Below are 21,502 nucleotides of genomic sequence, written 5' to 3'. Positions count from 1 at the left end.
ACTGAAATGCGTGGCACTGAAATACGTGGCACTGAAATACTTGGCACTATGACTGTCAGAAAATGGTCATTAAACGGTTAGGGGTGAGGTTAGGGGTAGAGTTAGGGTTAGCGTTTGGATCCCTTTATCACCTTGATGGTGGTGGGTGGCTTTTCAGTGTGTTTTCTGTTTTTTTTCGATAAAAACGCATGCGTTTTTAACGCAAACAAACGCATGTGCTTAAAAACGCAAGAAAATACTGCAGGTTGTATTTCTGAAAATGAACGCATGCAGAAAAAAAACGCATGCGTTTGAAAACGCGACCAAACGCGTACAAAAAAACGCATGCGTTTTCAATGTTAAATATAGGGAAAAAACGCTGCAGACAAAAACGCAAGTGTGAAACCAGCGACGCTTTTTATAGCAAAAAAGTTTTTGCGTCTCCACATTTTGAGACCTATAATTTTTCCACATTTTGCTCCACAGAGTCATGTGAGATCTTGTTTTTTGCGGGACGAGTTGACGTTTTTATTGGTAACATTTTCGGACACGTGACAGTTTTTGATCGCTTTTTATTCCGATTTTTGTGAGGCAGAATGACCAAAAACCTGCTATTCATGAATTTCTTTTGGGAGAGGCGTTTATACCGTTCCGCGTTTGGTAAAATTGATAAAGCAGTTTTATTCGACGGGTCAGTACAATTACAGCGATATCTCATTTATATCATTTTTTTATGTTTTGGCGCTTTTATACGATAAAAACTATTTTATAGAAAAAATAATTATTTTGGTATCGCTTTATTCCCAGGACGATAACTTTTTTATTTTTTTGCTGATGATGCTGTATGGCAGCTTGTTTTTTGCGGGACAAGATGACGTTTTCAGCGGTACCATGGATATTAATATCAGTATTTTTGATCGCGTGTTATTCCACTTTTTGTTCGGCGGTATGGTAATAAAGCGTTGTTTTTTGCCTCGTTTTTTTTTTTTTTTCTTACGGTGTTTACTGAAGGGGTTAACTAGTGGGGCAGTTTTATAGGTTGGGTCGTTACGGACGCGGCGATACTAAATATGTGTAATTTTATTGTTTTGTTTTTTTTATTTAGATAAAGAAATGTATTTATGGGAATAATATATATATTTTTTTTATTATTTATTTAGGAATTTTTTTCTTTTTTTTTTACACATGTGGAAAATTTTTTTTTTACTTTTTTACTTTGTCCCAGGGGGGGACATCACAGATCGATGATCTGATAGTGTGCACAGCACTCTGTCAGATCACCGATCTCACTGACAGGGCTGCAGGCTTACCAGCGTCTGCACTGAGCAGGCACTCGGTAAGCCACCTCCTTCCCTGCAGGACCCGGATGCCGCGGCCATCTTGGATCCGGGACCTGCAGCCAGGAAGGAGGTAGGAGACCCTCGCAGCAACGCGATCACATCGCGTTGCTCCGGGGGTCTCAGGGAAGCCCGCAGGGAGCCCCCTCCCTGCGCGATGCTTCCCTATACCGCCGGTACACCGCGATCATATTTGATCACGGTGTGCCGGGGGTTAAGGTGCCGGGGCGGTCCATGACCGCTCCTGGCACATAGTGCCGGATGTCAGCTGCAATAGGCAGCTGACACCCGGCCGCGATCGGCCGCGCTCCCCCCGTGAGCGCGGCCGATCGCGTATGACGTACTATCCCGTCACCGGGAATTAAGTCCCAGGTCACCTTGACGGGATAGTACGTCATACGGGATTAAGGGGTTAATATACAGCGAATCCCTATTTACCACTTTGGTGACAATTTATGTATATAGTTGTCAGTAGTGAAGCCCAGCTAGCGAGCGAGACTTGAGTAGAAATCTGCTAGGAGAGGGCTTTTATCCAAGGCCAAGTCTCAAGCAGGATACAAAACTGGATAGCATAGCATTCCACAGAGTTAGTCCCTCATCTAAGCCAGAGTTTAGAATCAGCAGAAGAATGGACACACCCTGACTCATCAAAACTTTTCGAAAAGTAATCTAGTTGGAAGGTAGAAAAAGCATCATGTGATCATAATAGTGCTGCTCAAGTAAAGGCAATTTCAGACAACAAAGATAAAATAAATACCACTTTTATCCAGTCAGAAAAAAGTTGTTGAGGATTAAGTTCAAAGTGTATTTGTTCACAAAGTCCGCACAGTCTTTAGGGTCACCATCGAAATGGGCAGATGTCAAGATGATCACCAAGAAAAATGTCCCAGAAGTTAGAGTGGAAGTGGTAGGGTGACAGATGTAGCAGGAGGAGTTTGAGACAATGCTTCCATACAACATCAAGTCATGCACAGCCTGGATGACCTCCTGTTGGAAGACAATTCAAATTAGGTCCTCTGTATCGTGTGCATTGGTGTTAATGTCACTTCATCTCTAGAATTGTAGATTGTGAGCCTTCACGGGCAGGGTCCTCTCTCCTCCTGTACCAGTTATTACTTGTATTAAGATTATTGTACTTGTTTTTATTATGTATACCCCTCCTCACATGTAAAGCGCCATGGAATAAATGGCGCTATAACAATAAATAATAATAATAATAATATAATTCATGGCTTGTGAATACTATTATGGGCTTTTATGGATTTTCTAAGCAGTAGTTCTGGGTGAGTAACTCAAACCGGAGAAAATCAGAGCAGGTTTTAATAGATGACACATGGATCTGCGAGAACAACAATATATAAAGGGCAAATAAGTGGAGCAGATAGCATAAATTAAGTAGAGCCAGGTGTGTAGATACATATGGGAACAATAACTATAGAAAATTGGTATCTTTCAGCTGAAATGATTTTATTTGATCACTGCAGTCAATCGTTTCCAGTCATTAAGGGTACAGGTTATTGTAAAAGTCAGCAGTCAGTACACAGTGAGCTCACAATTAACACTGACCCTGCAAGTTGATTGACAGTCTGCTCCATAGGTTATGTGTGCAGAGTAGGCTTTCAGTCAAGGTGCAGGGGAAATGATAATAGTGTTCTCACTCTGTAATGATCAGTGAGTGGCTGCAGGGAGAACATAACTTAATTTTCTACCCATAGCCACACTTCCAAAAAGATAGCTAACCATGTTTCACCCCTTCATGAGCATGGGATTTTCCGTTTTTGCATTTTAGTGTTTTACTCCCCTTCCTTCCAGAGCCATAACTTTTTTATTTTCCAGCAATATGAGTGAGGGCTTGTTTTTTGTGGGACAAGTTTGAACAACACCTTTGATAATACCATATAATGTACTTGCACTGGAAAACGGGAAAAATTCCAAGTGCAGTGAAATTGCAAAAAAGTGCAATTCCACAATTATGGGGTTTGTTTTACCATGTTCACTAAATGCTAAAATGGGCATGCTATCATGATTCTGTGAGTCATTAAGAGTTTGCAAATACCAGAAATCTAAAGGTTCTTTTTTATTTACCATATATACTTGAGTATAAGCTGACCCAAGTATAAGCCGAGACCCCTAATTTTGCCACAAAAAACTGTGAAAACTTAATGACTCGAGTATCAGCCTAGGGTGGAAAATGCAGCAGCTACCGGTAAATTTCAAAAATAAAAATAGATACCAATAAAAGTAAAATTAATTGAGACATCAGTAGGTTACGTGTTTTTGAATATCCATATTGAATCACGAGCCCCATATAATGCTCCATACAGTTCATGATGGCCCATAAGATGCTCCATAATAAAATATACCCCATTAAATGCTCCATAAAGTTTATGATGGGCCCCATAAGATACTTCATAGAAAATATGCCCCATATAATGATGCATAGGTTGATTATTGCCCCATAAGATGCTCCATAGATAATGTGCCCCATACAATGCTGCACAGATTGATTATGGCCTCATAAGATGCTCCATAGATAATGTGCTCCATAAAATGCTGTATAGATTGATTATGGCCCCATAAGATGCTCCATAGATAATGTGCCCCATACAATGCTGCATAGGTTGATTATGGCCTCATAAGATGCTCCATAGATAATGTGCCCCATACAATGCTGCATAGATTGATTATGGCCCCATAAGATGCTCCATAGATAATGTGCCCCATACAATGCTGCATAGGTTGATTATGGCCCCATAAGATGCTCCATAGAAAATGTGCCCCATACAATGCTGCATAGATTGATTATGGCCTCATAAGATGCTCCATAGAAACATTGTCCCCATAGCCGGCTGCTGCGATAAAAAAAAAATCACATACTCACCTCTTATCCTGAGCAGGTCCCCGGCACTTGCAATATTCACCTGTCCGCGTTCCACCGCTGGGCGCTTCTGTGTCTTCCACGTCCTCCGCAGTGACTGTTCAGGCAGAGGGTGATGCACACACTAATCACCCTCTGACCTGAACATCACAGGCAGAGGATGCAGAAGACACAGCAGCACCCAGCGGTGAACGTGGATAGGTGAATATTGCGCAAAACTCACCCTCCAGTCCCCATTATACTCACCTGCTCCCGGCGCGGTCCCTGGCAGCTTCTCACTGGCAGGTAATCTTTGGTGCCCGTAGCTTCTTCCTGTGTTCAGCGGTAATATTGTACCACTCATTAAAGTAATGAATATGCGTCCATATTCATTACTTTAATGAGTGGTACCACGTGACCGCTGAACACAGGAAGAAGCTGCGGGCGCCAGAGAAGCAGGAACGTGCAGGGATGCGCTGGTAGCAGGTAAGTATGATTTGACAGCTATCACTCTCCCTCTCCCGCCGACCCCCTGGGACAATGACTCGAGTTTAAGCCGAGAGGGGCACTTTCAGCCCCAAAAAATGGGCTAAAAATCTCGGCTTATCCACGAGTATATATGGTAAGTGGTGAAAATAAATCCATTTGTAAAAAAAATGGTGTCTTTTCTGAGACCAGTAGCGGCTCCATTTTTCAGGATCTGAGACTGTGTGAGGACTTATTTTTTGCGCACTGAGCTGACATTTTTATTGATAACATTTTGGGGTAGATACGATGTTCTGATAGGCTGTTATAGCATTTTATTGCAATTTTGCGGGGAATGTAATTCCACCCGTGGCTGTTGGAGGCACATGAAGGCTGATGAAATCTGATGTCATGTGCCTCAAAAGAAGTGGGGTCAGCTCTGGAGCCTGCATCAAGTGCCAGGAAACGACCTATGACGAACCTATACGTCATAGGTCGTGAAGTAGTTAAAACTATATATAGATTATAGTTTATCATACAGATTTTTTGTGGGTTGAACACTTACAGCAAAATATATTGAATTTGTATACTTAGCTGTTGCATTACACTTTTCTGTGCCTTGATACAGCCAGTGAAATAAGTATTGAACACATCAAAGATTTTCTAAGTAATGTAGGGGTTGTACTCACTCAGGTGCGACAGGAGGAAAACATGAGGCACGTTCCATTAAAAGTTCATGTGGGTTTATTTGCTCCTTAAACCCAGATGCACAAACAAAAGGTAAATAGCCTTTAGAGCAGGCAAAAATAAAGCAAGAATGTCCACAGCAGGGCTATGCTCTGCCAGGCCTGTGGGCACACAGGCTGGGTAATGTCCAGCATGCAAGCTCAGTCTGGGACCACACACACAAGTACTTCTCCCTCCCAACACACAGACAATGTGACAAACAACAGCCTCCATTACATAGGCTGTAGCGACACCCAGAGGTGAGGTATGTGGGTAGCCAGACCCACCCAACTCTCAAAGCTGCCCGCAACCTGGATCCAGGTGCACCAAATGACATCTTAGTGCTTACATGCACTAAGCAAAATACTCTGAGTTACATCACAGCCATCTCTGTGGCACATATCTCCCATCAACTATGCCGCCATTAGCCTCCTTACAGTAGATATTTTTCTAAATGTGCTATTGACTTGAAATTCTCACCAGATCTCAGTATCAACCCATCCAATTCAAACAGGCAAAGAAATCAAACCATAGATGTCCATAAATTAAATTATGTATAATAATGAGAAATGACACAAGGAATGACATTCAGGCATGTCAAAGCACTTTCTGAGCCCTATCACTCACCACTGATTTATTTTTCTTGACTGGCTATGCAGCCAGTGAGGTGTTGGTCAAGCATAATATATTGTCGCTGGGTGGAAAATATACCCATGCAGCCAGAGCCTTGGAAAGTGCTTTGGTATGCTCATTTACATAAGGAATAAAACATTTGTTTTTTCAATGGTTTAAATAATAAAGGTGTACATTTCCTTATTTTAATAGACTTATATTACCACACTAGATGGAGGCCCAATGCTATCGCATCGGGAGGGCTGTAATGTCACAGTGGGGACAGGCATGCGGCGCTGTTATTGCCTAATAGCATCCTGTAATAATCTAATGACTTTTGCATCAGGGGACTCATGTGATTGACCCCTACGCTTATACACATTGTTTTTGTCCCAGCGATGCCGTTGCTTTTCAAGAGTCTCATTTGCCCTTTGTTGTCTTCAATGTTGTGCCTTTGCTGCTTACCTTTCATTGTCATTAGCATAGTTTTTAGGGGGAGCCATGTTGGCGTTGATATTTGCTTCTTAACCCCTTCATGACGGAGCCCTTTTTCGTTTTTGCGTTTTTGTTTTTCACTCCCCTTCTTCCCAGAGCCATAACTTTTTTATTTTTTCATCAAGATGGCCAGGTGAGGGCTTGTTTTTTGCGGGACAAGTTGTACTTTTGAACGACACCATTAGTTTTACCATGTCTTGTACTAGAAAACAGAAAAATACATCCAAGTGTGGTGAAATTGCAAAAAAGAGCAATCCCACACTTGTTTTTTGTTTGGCTTTTTTGCTAGGTTCACTAAATGCTAAAGTTGACCACTGTGATTCTCCAGGTCATTACAATTTCATAGACACCAAACATGTCTAGGTTATTTTTTATCTAAGTGGTGAAAAAAATTCCAAACTTTGCTAAAAAATAAATAAAAATTGCGCAATTTTCCGATACCCGTAGTGTCTCTATTTTTCGTGATCTGGGGTTGGGTGAGGGTTTATTTTTTGTCCACTGAGCTGACGTTTTTAATGATACCATTTTGGTGCAGATACATTCTTTTGATCGCCCGTTATTGCATTTTAATGCAATGTGGCAGCGACCAAAAAAACGTAATTCTAGCATTTTGAATTTTTTTCTCGCTTCGCCGTTTAGCGATCAGATTAATCCTTTTTTATTGATAGATCGGGCGATTCTGAAGGCCGCGATACCAAATATGTGTATGTTTGATATTTTTTTTATTGTTTTATTTTGAATAGGGCAAAAGGGGGGTGATTAACCTTTTATATATTTTTTTCATATTTTTTAAAACATTTTTTTTTACTCTTGCCATGCTTCAATAGCCTCCATGGGAGGCTAGAAGCTGGCACAACTCGATCGGCTCTGCTACATAGAAGCAATGCTCAGATCGCTCCTATGTAGCTGAATTCCTGCATTGCTATGAGCGCCGACCACAGGGAGACCTCTGGTTGTCATGCCGACACATCGCTGCCCCCTGATCACGTGACGGGGGACAGCGATGCGCGCATTTCCAGCCTGATGGCTGGAAGTGCTAGTTAAATGCCGCTGTCAGCTGTCGGTGTTAATAGTGGAGGGTGGATTGCGATTCCATCCACCGCTATTGCGGGCACATATCAGCTGTACAAAACAGCCCATATCAAAGGGGGAGACACGACATGCACTGTACTAGTACGGCACATGTCATGAAAGGGTTAAAAGGGTTTTCCCACAAACAAAAGTTTATTTTAAAAATAGTCTGTGTCAGACCGTGTACCAAATATACCACAGGTCCTGGGCAGGGGTGGAAGCAAAAGACAATACTGACATTACAGCAGGAGATTAAGGATACATTTTGTGAGGTAAAATATTTTTAAAAACAGTCAGTAAAATATTTTACCTCACAAAATGAATCCACAGTGATCCCCTGCTGTAATGTCAGTATTGTTTTTTGCTTCCTCCCCTGCCCAGGAGATGTGGTATGCTCCGTACATGGTCAGACACACTCACCCCTGTGCAGGGGAGGAAGCAAAAGACAATACTGACATTACAGCAGGAGGTCGCAGAGGATACATTTTGTGAGGTAAAATATTTTTTTAATAACAGTCAGTGAAATATTTTACCTCACAAAATGAATCCACTATGATCCCCTGCTGTAATGTCAGTATTATCTTTTGCTTCCTCCCCTGCCCAGGAGATGTGGTATGCTCCGTACACGGTCAGACACGGTCAATTTTTAAAATGAACTTTCGTTCATGGGAAAACCCCTTTAATGTGACCGGCTTCCTCTGCCTGTAAACATGTCACGCATCTGCCGCTGGGATCAGCCGAATGATTCACTGCACCTGCGCGTAATTCACGCAGGCGTAGTAAATTAGACCGCCTCCATCTTTGTGCAGACAGATAGCGGCAGTCACATTAAAACTGTGCATGCGCTCCTCCTGTACAAAGATAATGGCAGTCAGTGAATCATTCAGCTGATCCCGACAGCGGCATGTTCGCGACAGTGTTCCGCTGTTGGTACTGTGCAAGGGGCTGCATTAGTGTGAATTTGAGTGTGTGAGTGTGAATGTGAGTGTGAATGTGTGTGAGTGTGAATGTGTGTGAGTGTGAATGTGTGTGAGTGTGAATGTGTGTGAGTGTGAGTGTGTTTGTGAGTGTGTGTGTGTGTGTGTGTGTGAATGTGAGTGTTTGAGTGTGTGGTGCATACGGCGTATAGAGTATTTGTGTGTGTGTGTGTGTGTGTGTGTGGTGCAACGGTGTTCTGCAGGTGGTACCGCGCAATAGGTTGGTACCAGCCGCAGTTTACATATTGAGACGCACATCACTTGGGTGTCCCAATATGACGGTCGGTGAACTTCCTCCGCTTGGAATTCTCGGATATGGTGGCATCTGAACAGAACAGGAAATGAAAACATTTCACGGCAATTATATAAATAGATAAGCAATTGGCTGTGGTGGTGAAGGATTGCGCTGCCAGATTCTATTTTAACTAGGAAAAATAAATAAGAAAATCAAGTTTTCATTAGCTGTCAAAAAGTAGAAATAAGAATGGATATTAAATGTTCTTTGTTGGATTTTCATTACATTAATTTAAAACAATGGAAAAAGCACAATAAAGACGTGATCAATTTGTCACTTTCTTCTTTTAGGCACAAGCTTCAAACAGATTACTTTCAGACAGTTCCTGAAGAATTGCTGATGTCATCATGACACAGCAATCAGTCTCTGTTTCACAAATCTATCAAGCAGTATAGAATGGCGATGCCGTTATGGGACTTAATACATTTATTGTTGAAGCACTGGCACGTAGCAAAAAAACGAAGCACACGGCTGATAGAATATGACAGATCTTTTGAGCTGAAAGCAATCGAGCTGATAATCAACACATCCAGTTAGTTCAAATAATGCCTATGCTTTGTGATTAACAAGCACATTTATGGCTAGACCGAGTTTCCTGTGACATTTTATATTGTGCGGCTTTTTTTCTTTCAATTTTGACCACTTCCAGGTTGATTCTCAGAAAGAGAAAAAAAAGTAATTTATTTTCAGAAAAGCTTTTCATTAGGGCTGTAAGATTTGCTATTGTAAAGTAAATAATGGTTTTCATTTTCAATTTTTGTAGAGTTCACTTTTGAAGATTTTAGTTGTGTCAGCTTACCTTTATTCAGTATTGGTAAAGTATGTAACACTGTGTCAATGGATTTAAGCAGAACAAGCAAAAGATGTTTAACTTCTTCTGGCTTCTTGAGGAGTTTCCTATTTTTCCCACAATCCAAAACAAGAATATCTCTTTGTCTTCCTAAGAAACTGACTCTGGCACATGTGGGTTTTTGGTCATAGAATTGTTCCAGACTACGTGGCCTCTGCTGTTCCAGATTAGCCATTTATTGTTAGTCATGTAAAGCTTAAAGGGAACCTGTCACACCTCGAAGGTGAGCTAAGCCCACCAGCATCAGGGGCTTATCTACAGCATTCTGTGAATCATTCAGCTGATCCCGGCGGCGGCATGTTCGCGACGGTGTTCCGCTGTTGGTACTGTGCAAGAGGCTCCCTCCCTAAAAATAATAATTTAGATACCGCTGTCACTATTGACAGCAATAAAGGTTTAAACAACCTCAATGAGTTCTAATACTAATCATGACTATTGCAGTAGAGTGTCAGCTGATGACAGTGCTGGTTCTGCTTTTTAGCTGGTGTAATCACTGCCCTGTAAATGTAAGATGATTTGTGGGAATCACCTCCCGCTGCGCCACACATACACAACATGTTGGGAAGCAGTTTAAAAAAATTAACTTTCCCCATATTCATCTATCACTAGCGATCCCATAGTGCTTGAAAGAGATATCTCCATTCTGAGATACGGTGCTGTGATATGATGTCATTAAGGGGCATAGGTGCCTCCTTCAACCTGTTTTGTGTTGCTACCATGATGTCTCAGGAGCGCTGTTGCCCAGCGGGCTGCAGAAGACAGCATCAGGGGTCACATGTGGTCCCCGGGCCATGTGTTTGAGACCCCTGGTGTATACAGTGGTTTAAATCATGAATTTTAAATGGGTATCTTGAATTCTATTGGATTCTATTTCTAAGGCTGGGGTCACATTAACGTATAGCATCCAATGCGAGAACATCAGATGTGATATGCTAATGACTCTTGGCTCAAGCTCTGCTGCGAGCGCGTGTCGAGCGTCATGCTTATGTGCTCTGAATTCCTCTTACATGCGAGAATCGGATCACATATGGGGAGAATAAGGAGAGATTAATCTCTCCATCTTCTCCATTGTCTTACCGAGTGTATATCGGACTGCACTCGGATCACATCCAAGTACAGTCCTATGTTTTGCACGCACCCATTGACTTAAATGGGTTTGTGCCATGCGAGATACGCTGCTCATCGCAGCATGGTCTGCCTCATTGAATAACATTGGTCAGAAAGCAGTGTGAGCGAACCCTAGTACATGACTGACTGAGAAATCTAAAACTATTGTTTTTTTTTGTTTTATGAAATAATATGAAAGTAGTAATTATTGTTATTCCTCATAAGGAGTTGTCAACATGTGACTTAAAAAGAAAATCCTGGAGATGAGATGCTAAAAAGCTTGTAACCCAATCAGAAAGAAAATCCTACAGATGAGAAACTACCGTATGAGAATCTATCTAATTTGTAAGACAATAAGAAATTCATGAGTATAAAGTAGAATTGGCGAAGGAATATATAAATATTTCAAGTAGATCCATAACATTTTCTATTGTAAACCTTGGAAACGATTCCTGTTCTGCAATGTAATAAAGCGAAATCCAAATGCTGATTTGGGTAGAAATGGTAATGTCTTGTCTTTATTTTATTCTTCTTTGCATGGAAGTATTTCAAATTATCTATTTATTATATTTATTATTGCAATATTCATAAATTAGAGTATCATGCTGTTATTTTTTTTACTCCTTTACAATTCTCTACATTTGTAAATGTTAGTACAACTATTAGCGTTTGTCCTTTCTATGTGAGAATTCATGGTATATTTCTCATAAATTAGGTAATATGATAGAGTGACTCTCTGAGAAGCCCAAAGCTTTGTGTTCTTTTGTGGGGGCACCTGTTCTGTTACCAGAACTTCCCGTGTGATGAAATTGCATGGACTGTACCACACACTTTCTGCACTGGGAGTTAAGCAAATATCACTGTTGATAATGAAGATTATGTCATACAGCCATAATGAAGAACACAGTTCATCCTCCCTGATTCTATAATATTAGATTGTTTATTAAAGTATAGAGAAAATGATAATAACACTTCCATTAGCAGGCAGAGGTAATACTGGCACAAGCTGTCTATGTGATGTTACATTGACACATCAGGAATTTATAGCATAACATAGAAGAGAAAGAATCTGAATGAAATCTGAAATTCAATATGGAATTTTAAGAAAACAGGGTTTTGAAGTGTATTGCAGTACGTACACTGTATATAAAAGAAGTGGAGAATGTAATTAGCAATTAGGTAAAGGGTGAAGTGAAGAACAAAAAAAAAGTGTTTTTATAAAATATTTGTCTAAATGTAAACATTATAATGCAGGCTTCAAAATGGAAAAAGAAATAAAGATATCTAATTGGTGATATTAATTCTGTGTAGACTTATTAGGTTAGTATTTTGACCATATCATATTTTTAGGCATATTTTCCAACTCCAAGCTGAATAACCTTGAATGCTTATTGGATGAATCAGATCAGGTGATGTGTATTTGTGTAATGGAGGGTGTGAATTAAGTATATCAACACCCTTCATCAAGGTGTGCAGAATAACTAGCTTTTTTCTTTAGCCAAAAATTAGATTTACCTGACTCTGAAAAGTAAAAAATTGTCACAAGTCTCAAAGAGGAATGCAGCACTTTTGAAATTACTAAGTTATTGAGATGTGACCACAAATATATCAGAAGTTTTGTTGCAAATAGTCAACAGGTTGGTGGAAAACATGTTGTAACAAAAAGATTCATATTAACTGCCAAAGATTTGAGAAGACTGAAACGTGAAGAAACCATGAACACATTATCCTCCATGGTTGTCATATTCCAGAACTGCAACCTCCGTGGAGTGCCCAGAACTAAAAGGTGTTCAGTGTTCAGAGACATGGCCGAGGTAAGGAAGGGTTAAAACCAGCCACCACTGATCAAGACACATAAGTTGAAACATCAAGAATGGGCCAAAAAATTAGATAGAAAGCATATTTTTCAAAGGTTTTATGGACTGATGAGGTCATAGTAACTTGATGGACCAGATAGATGAGCCTGTCATTGGCTCAGTAACGGTCACAGATCTCCACTTCAACTCAGACACCAGAAGGTGGAGTTGAGGTACTGTTATGAGCTAGTGTTGTTAAAGATGAGCTAGCTGGACCTTTTTGAGTTGTGATAGACTCTAAATCAGTCTCCTAAGCAGACATTTTCTTCAAGTAGAGGTACAAGAAAAAGTCTGCATCTTTCAAGAAAACCATGATTTTATGCAGAACAATGCTCCACCGCTTGCATCAAAATACCCCACTGCTTGGCTAGTCAGTAAAGGTTTTAAAGATGAAAGAATAATTGCATGGCCTACATCCTCACCTGACAGTAAAGGAAAACAGTACACCTTTCTGATCAGTGTCTGAGAGGCTGTGGTTGGTGGTGTCCAAAAAGTTGGTCATCAACAATTTAAGAAACTGACAGACTCCTTGGATGGAAGGCTTATGACTGTTATTGAAAATGAGAGTGGCTCTATTGGTCACTGATATTTTTTGAAATGTGAAAAGTGTATTTTTGTACAGTTTGAGTGTTATTGTTCTCACTTGAAACGATAAAAATAAATAATTGAGTTGGAATTTTTTTGTTTTTCATTTAGTTACATAATTCTGGACACTAATAGTTGCCCAATTATTACGAACACACAGATCCCTCATACAAATTGCTTAACAATTGTGCATACGGTGTATGTAAAAAGTATTTCTCTACTGAAAAAATTTAAAGAGTTTGTGTGATTGGTTGATACCACCTATCTGGTTCCCTAATATTGTAGATTTTTTGATGAAAATGTATATAAAAAATTAAGTTTAACTTGGATTAAGAAAAATATCCAAGAGTCAAAAGAATGCTGATGACGAGGGGGGCATTCTGGATTTTTTGCCTAGGAAATCATATTTCATTGTTACCATATTTTCCGGCGTATAAGACGACCTTTTAACCCCTGAAAATCTTCCTAAAAGTCGGGGGTCGTTTTATACACCGGGTCTCTCACTGGGATGGTGTAAGTGGAGTATCCCCCATTACCTTATTGTAGTAAAGCAGTGATGCTCTCTGTGCTGGGGGGCGGCTGGGGGCGGTGCATGCTCAGATTCAGATCTCGTCCCGAGATCTCGGGAGACGAGATCGGAATCTGAGCATGCGCCACCCCCAGCGGCCATTTTCCCAGAGGCCACCGCATCGCAGCAATGGAGCTGCCGGTGCCTCCAGGCTTTGAGAAAATTCCGGTGGAGCCCCGATGCTGCACAGAGATACGCCGCCCCCCCAGCACAGAGCCCCCACACTGCACAAAAAAAGAGCCACCGCCGTCCCCAGCACGGAGACCCCACGCTGCACATAGAGGAGCAGCCAACACCACCCCCCAGCACAGAGAGCATGACAGCATCACTGCTACAATGAGGTAATGGGGATACTCCACTTAGGCTTCTTTCACACTAGCGTCGGGCTCGGCCCATCGCTGTGCGTCAGGCCGAGGTCCCCGACGCTAGCATTGTCCCCGCCGCACAACGGGGGCAGCGGATGCATTTTTCCAGCGCATCCGCTGCCCCATTGTGAGGTGCGGGGAAGTGCGGGGAGGTGGTGGTGGAGTTCCGGCGGAGTTCCGGCCGCGCATGCGCGGTCGGAAAAAGCGGACCGTCGTGAGCAAAAAACGTTACATGTAGCGTTTTTTGCTCCCGACGGTCCGCCACTGCACGACGCATTCGTCGCACGACGGGTGCGACGTGTAGCAATCCGTCACAAAGCGTTGCTTCATGTTATTTAATGGCGAAAAAACGCATCCTGCAAACACTTTTGCAGGATGCGTTTTTTCGGCAAAACGACGCATTGTGTTACGGAATGCAGTTAACGCTAGTGTGAAAGTAGCCTTACACCTTCCCTGTGAGACACCCCCTCTCTTTGTCATCGGGACCACTCCACCCCACCATATGCACATTGGTCACCCGCCCTATAAGATGACACACGGCGTATAAGAAGACCCCTGACTTTTAAGAAGATTTTATATTTTAACTAGAAAAGTTGGGGGGTCGTTTTATACGCCCAGTCGTCTCATACGCCGGAAAATACTGTAATTTATATCTACTGGAAGTAGATTATTCTGTATGGTTTTTTTTTCACAATATTTTGTTTCAATTTAATTTTCTTTTTTTTTCTTATGTGGTTTATTGCTTTCTTTTTCATTTTAATTGTTGAACACAGTCTTAATTAATTATACCAGGTCATGTGATTACAATTGATCCTTTTCATTGTCCATGTTCTGTATAAAAACTTCCATCGTATTATTTGTGTGTAGCTTTGAGAAAGAACACCTTTGAGTGTTTGAAACGTGTTGCCACACATGTCCGTGTGAACAGAATCTCGCCATTACTTTTTTAATATTTTGAATAAATTTAGAATTTGTTCCTGCTTTTGATAAATCTTCCTCTTTTTTCTTCATGCACATTGATTGACTGGCAGCTCAGTAGTGCATCACTGCAGAGCGAGGTGTTAGTCATAGTGCCGGACTTGTGCTTACAGCTGTGATGGCTGTATCCGTGCTGGCATGCCTATATGACTGGAAGATGATGATTCCTGGGAGGAATAAAGTTTACTTTCAGTACTGCATTCAGGCATTTTCTTAATGCTATGACAGGTTCCCTTGAACAGTTAAAAAAATTACTACTATAATGGAATATTTTCTGAAAGACATACAAATGTTATAAGCAGCCAAGAATGGTTAGTAAGTAGAAAAGGCCTCATTATGATACTTATCTCCATGTCTTTACCGAGCACTACATCACATTTGTCATACTTTCTCAACTGTGCTGCATAAATGAGACTTGATAAATATTGCGACTAGTTTCTTGAAAAGTTAAATCTTCTTTCAGTTTTAAGCTAAGCATAATAAATATTTTATAGCAGCAAAGAATTTTTTTTAAGTTGACTTGTTTTAGAATGAATTTGACAGGCCTTGTACTATAATTCATTTTATTTGTTCTCTATATCACAAAATTGTGGGTAAGAATTTGACAGCATGTCAAGCAAAGTTGAATAACAGAATTCGTGTGCACCATCTAGAAAGAGAAAACATTTTTTTTTAAGTCGGATGAACAAGTGGGAGCCCGAGGGGTGAAGTGCTCTTGTTTTTACAATGCACATAAAAATGGAGCAGATTCTCTGAAACAGCAAATACTTTATTGTTTTCTTACAGTAGTCATTTGTATTTGTTAAGATCTTCAAAAAAATATGTTCAATGTCACTAGTAAATGATTGTCAGTGTGTAGTTTAATCCTTACAATAAAGGACTATGAAGTAATGTAAAAAATCTTTCAAAAAAATCCCTGCTGTAGAGTTTGTAAAAGGTAATAGAAAATAACCTCTAATTTTTCGTAAAGATTGTGTTCATTTGTCCACATGGACAATCCCATGTTAGATTGCACTTAGAAGGCCATATATTAATCAGACCGAGATCAGAACACAGTGCATGCACTGGCCGGTGGCTCTACCGACCCAAGCGTGACAGCTTCATGTATTTCTATGCAGCTGTCATGCTCAGGTAGGGAGAGCCGCCGGCTAGTCCGAGCATTGTGTTCCCATCTATGTCCATTTTATATGGCCATCTGACTGCGCTCTTAGGAAGATGTCTTAACAATAAGCAGATTACAAAGTATTCACATACTAGGCCTCTCCAAGAGCTGTCAATGGAGAAACCTGGCAGGAAGTGTTTAGCCTCCGAAGAATTCAACCAATTTACATTTTTGTGCTTTCATTTTTCCTATCCTTTTTAAAACAGCCATAATTATTTTTGCTTTGACATAGATGTATGAAGGCTTGTTTTTTGTGGGATGCGTTATATTTGTGAATGGCAAAATAAAATTTAAGTGCAGTGAAATAGTGAAAAAATACCTAATTCTGCCATTGTTTTTTGAATTTTTATTTTTACAGTGTTATGTGTGCAGTAAACATAATCTGGAAACATGATTTTTCAGTTCAGTATGATTTAGTAGATACCAAACATATGTAATACTAGCTGTTTCCAGCCAGCTAATGCTCGGCACGCTCATTGCTCTCTAATTAACGCTGCTGGTGATTAAACTAAAGTAAATAATGACAACATTCAATAGCGCTTACGCAGGTGGTAAATTAGCTTAAAATGACGTTAATAACAATAATTATGGTAATGTGGTGGGGGGCGGGATTATCTGTGGTAATGTGGTGGGGGGCAGGATTATGTGTAGTAATGTGGTGGGGGGGCGGGATTATGTGCGGTGATGTGGTGGGGGGGCGGGATGATGTGTGGTGATGTGGTGGGGGGCGGGATCATGTGTGGTGATGTGGTGGGGGGCAGGATTATGTGTGGTAATGGAGTGGGGGACGGGATTATGTGTGGTGATGTGGGGGGGTGGGATTATGTGTGGTGATGTGGTGGGGGGCAGGATTATGTGTGGTGATGTGGTGGGGGGCGGGATTATGTGTGGTGATGTGGTGGGGGCGGGATTGTGTGTGGTGATGTGGTGCGGATTGTGTGTGGCACACATTGTGTGTGTGGTGGGGGGCAGGATTGTGTGTGGCAATGTGGGGGGGTGGGATTGTGTGTGGCAATGTGGTGGGGGCGGGATTGTGTGTGGCAATGTGGTGGGGGTGGGATTATGTGTGGTAATGTGGTGGGGGGTGGGATTATGTGTGGTGATGTGGTGGGGGGTGGGATTATGTGTGGTGATGTGGTGGGGGGGTGGGATTATGTGTGGTGATGTGGTGGGGGGCAGGATTATGTGTGGTGATGCGGTGGGGGGGCACGATTATGTGTGGTAATGCGGTGGGGGCGGGATTATGTGTGATAATGGGGTGGGGGGTGGAATAATGTGTGGTGATGTGTTGGGGGCAGGATTATGTGTGGTGATGTGGTGGGGGGATTATGTGTGGTAATGTGGTGGGGGGCGGGATTATGTGTGGTAATGTGGTGGGGGGGCGGGATTATCTGTGGTAATGTGGTGGGGGCAGGATTATGTGTGGTGATGTGGTGGGGGGCGGGATTGTGTGTGGTAATGTGGTGGTGGGCGGGATTGTGTGTGCTAATGGGGCAGGGGCAGGATTATGTGTGGTGATGTGGTGGGGGCAGAGCTACTGTGCAGGGGGCAGGATTAGCGAGTAATCACGATGCCTCTTTATATATATAGATCTTTAATATTTTATTGACTTGTGGATTTAGGAAAAAATAAAAAGAACAATTTCCAAGACCTGTAACTTTTTATATTACCATCAATATGTCTGTCTGGGTGGCTTGTTTGTTTATGTAAAGCTGCTGTTTTTATATTTATAATTTTGGAGTACATACTATTTTTCGAATGCTTCTTGTTGCATTATAACAGATAATCCACAATTCTAGTGGTTTTAATTTGTTTCCTCTTAACAGTGTAGATTTTACTTGATTGGTGTGTTCTGGTCACAGGGATGCCAAATATGTATATTTTATTTTTACTTAATAGTGTAGATTTTACTTGATTGGTGTGTTCTGTATATTTTATTTTTACATTTCATTTTGAATTTTTATACATATTCTTTTATATTTTTAATTTATTTTTACTATTAACTTTATTTCGCGCCCTTAGGGGCCTTCAACATGCAATCATTTGTTTGTACTATATATAGCAATAATTTAGTATCACATGACAAGTACAGGGGCCTTCAAACATCCCCCGGCCGTCATACCAACCCCATGATCACATCACGGTAAGGGGGGTGATGGGCATATTACAGCGCATAAATGATGCTATAGGCCCGCTGACACAAACACATACATCGGACAAGTGCTATCTCATGTTTTATCGAATAGCACTCAGGCCAATGTTATTCCATGGGGCAGTGTTGATCAGCATTTTTTTCTTATATCGATTAACACTCTGCCATTCAAGTGTATGGGTGTGTGGAAAACATCGGACTGCACTCGGATAACATCTGATTTCCGTGAACTCACAGAATGGAGAGGATTGAGAAATTTTGTTCTCCATCTTCTTCTCACCTGTGCTATTATTCTCTCATCTGAGAGAATCGGATCACACTAAACTGACACTCTGATCAAACTTGGATCAGAGTTTGACAGCAGTGTCATTAACATAATCAGTTAGATTCTCTTGCATGAGATAATCTATGGTTGTGTGACCGTAGTCTTAGTGATTAACAGCTGCATTTAATACAATAACAGCAGTGGGGACGCCAATGACATCCGAGTGCAGTCTGATGCACCTGCACTGAATCGTCATGAGAAAATAATCGTAGATCTGCATGGTCCCATGATATAACAATGGGCCAAATGCTATCCTATAAAACATCAGATAGCCATGTTATACACTCTTGTGAGCGAGCCCTTAGTTAGATGACTGCTATATAATGTAGCAAGTATCTGCTCTGGGTGGATTCTGCTTCTGAGCCCACTTTAAAGTCTCTAAGATGCTCCATGATGCATATATCCATGACAAATGGATTCATTTCCCTGTAGTACCATCACAAATTAATAATTAAACAGTGCCCATTTACATCAATAAGTTGTATCATCAAGTGCTGAAGCTGCTCTTTGTAACTGCTTTCTACTGTGACCAAGAATCCTGTAAAGAGGACCCCTTTCAATTAAATTGAAATACTTTAAGAGAGTAAATCAAAATCAGTTTGCCATCCTGGACAACCCTTTAATGACATATGATGTACTGTGTATGTCATATGCTGTCTCCCTGAATTCTATGTGGAATCACAAGCCAAGCACTCATCTTTGCCGGCAGATGACTGTAATCATCATCAGCCATCATTTGCCAGCAATAACCACAGGTGCAACGGAGCTCCGCCCTTGGTTGTTAAACTGTCAAATGTTGTCAATATGTGACAGTGGCATTTACAGCACGCCAGCAGGGAGTACATTGATTCCTACACCCATTGGCGGACATAATCGCAGGGCACTGATGGGTTGCCATGAAGGCCTGTTATGACAGTACTCCTGTGAAAGCCAGCCAAAGGATGACGTTCATAGTAGACAGCAATTCGTGTTACACATAGCAATACTATGGTGTATTGGTATGTATAGCACAAGCAATCAGATGACCGCTGGATCATGTCCCTAAAGAAAACTAACAAATACAATCAGAAGCAAAAAAAATGTTTTAAACAAAAAATAGAGAAGTTCAGTTCATCCCATTTTCCCCCCATTAAACATTAATATATGTTTTAAAATGCACATTTAATATTGCTGCATTCAAATCCATTCCATGAAATATAGCATAATCCAATTGGTAAACAGTGTAAGGCCGGTTTCACACGTCAGTGGCTCCGGTACGTGTGGTAACAGTTTTCTCACGTACCGGAGACACTGACTCACGTAGACACATTAAAATCAATGTGTCTCTGCACATGTCAGCGTGTTTTCACGGACCGTGTGTCCGTTTGAAAAACACGGAGACATGTCAGTGTTCGTGGGAGCGCACGGATCACACGGACCCATTAAAGAAAATGGGTCCGTGTAAAACACGTACCGCACACGGATGCTGTCCGTGTGCCATGCAGGAGACAGCGCTACAGTAAGCTCTGTCCCCCCAGCGTGGTGCTGAAGCCGCCATTCATTCCTTCTCTCCAGCAGTGTTCGCTGGAGAGAAGGAATGAAAAATCAATGTTTTTTTATTTTTTTGTGGTTAAAATAAACTTCCCGGCAACCTCCCCCCTCCCACCCCCTGTGCGCCCGCCCACTGGAAATAAAATACCCAGCTCCCTCGATGCTTCCTCTCAGCGCCACAGCTTGTCCTGTATGAGCGGTCACGTGGTGCCACTCATTACAGTGATGAATATGCGGCTCCACCTCCCATAGGGGTGGAGCCGCACGTGTGCCACACTGATGTGCCACATGAGCTCATGGACACACGGACACGGATAACTCTGGTACCGATTTTTCCGGTACCGGAATTATCTGGACGTGTGAGACTGGCCTAACAAGAAAAAAAATCAAAGAGTCAGAATTGCGGTTTTTCGGCTGCCTCAACATCACAAAAAAAGTAATAAGAAGCAATCAAAACATTGTATCTACACCAGAATAATGTCAATAAAAACATTGTCTCTGTAAAAAAAATAAGCCGTCACACAGATCCATAGCCAAAAAATGGCTATGGCTCTTGGAAAATGGCACTACAAGCAATTTTTTTTACAAATTTCTGATTTTTTTTTCAGCACTTACTGTAAGTAAAAGATAAACTATGCATGCTTGGTATCAGCGTAATCATATTGGCCTGGAGAATTGTATTGTGACATCATTTTTACCATAGAATGAATGCTCTGTATACGACAGTTGTGCTTTTTTGCAATTTCACCACACTTTCCTGCTTTCCAGTACACAATATGATAAAATGGTGTCATTCAAAAGCATAGCTCGTCCCACAAAAAACAAGCTCTTACAGAGCTATGTCGACTGAAAAATAAAAACGTTATGGCTATTTGAAGAAAGGGAGGAAAAAACTAAAGTGCAAAAGCGATAAAATCATCCTTAGGCTGGGGTCACACTAACATATGGCATCCGATGTGAGAGCATCGGATGCGATATGCTAATGATCCTCGGCTCCTGCTGTGCTGCCAGTGGGAGCCGAGTGTCATTCTACTGTGCTCCAAGCCTCTCACATAGAGAGAATCTGAGCACAGCTGCGGAGGAGATGGAGAAAGTAATTTCTCCATCTCCTCCACTGCCAGCGTCGGCGTAAATCGCACCGCACTTGGGTGATAGCCGAGTGATGTGCACTGTGTCACTCGCACCCATAGACTTATATGGGTGCAAGAGA

At 41.4% G+C, this 21,502-nt stretch overlaps 1 protein-coding gene across 3 annotated transcripts in view; it reads left to right on the top strand.

Moving 5' to 3' along the window:
• Positions 1-21,502, top strand: part of SPOCK3 (SPARC (osteonectin), cwcv and kazal like domains proteoglycan 3) — a 524,762-nt gene that overhangs the window by 491,921 nt on the left and 11,339 nt on the right. The gene's annotated exons all lie outside the window — the stretch shown is intronic.

This window comes from Ranitomeya variabilis, chromosome 1 (assembly GCF_051348905.1).
Source record: "Ranitomeya variabilis isolate aRanVar5 chromosome 1, aRanVar5.hap1, whole genome shotgun sequence".
NCBI classification, from domain to species: Eukaryota; Metazoa; Chordata; class Amphibia; order Anura; family Dendrobatidae; genus Ranitomeya; species Ranitomeya variabilis.
The sequence above is the reverse complement of the archived record's forward strand: the minus strand, read 5'-3'. Positions and strand labels throughout refer to the sequence as shown.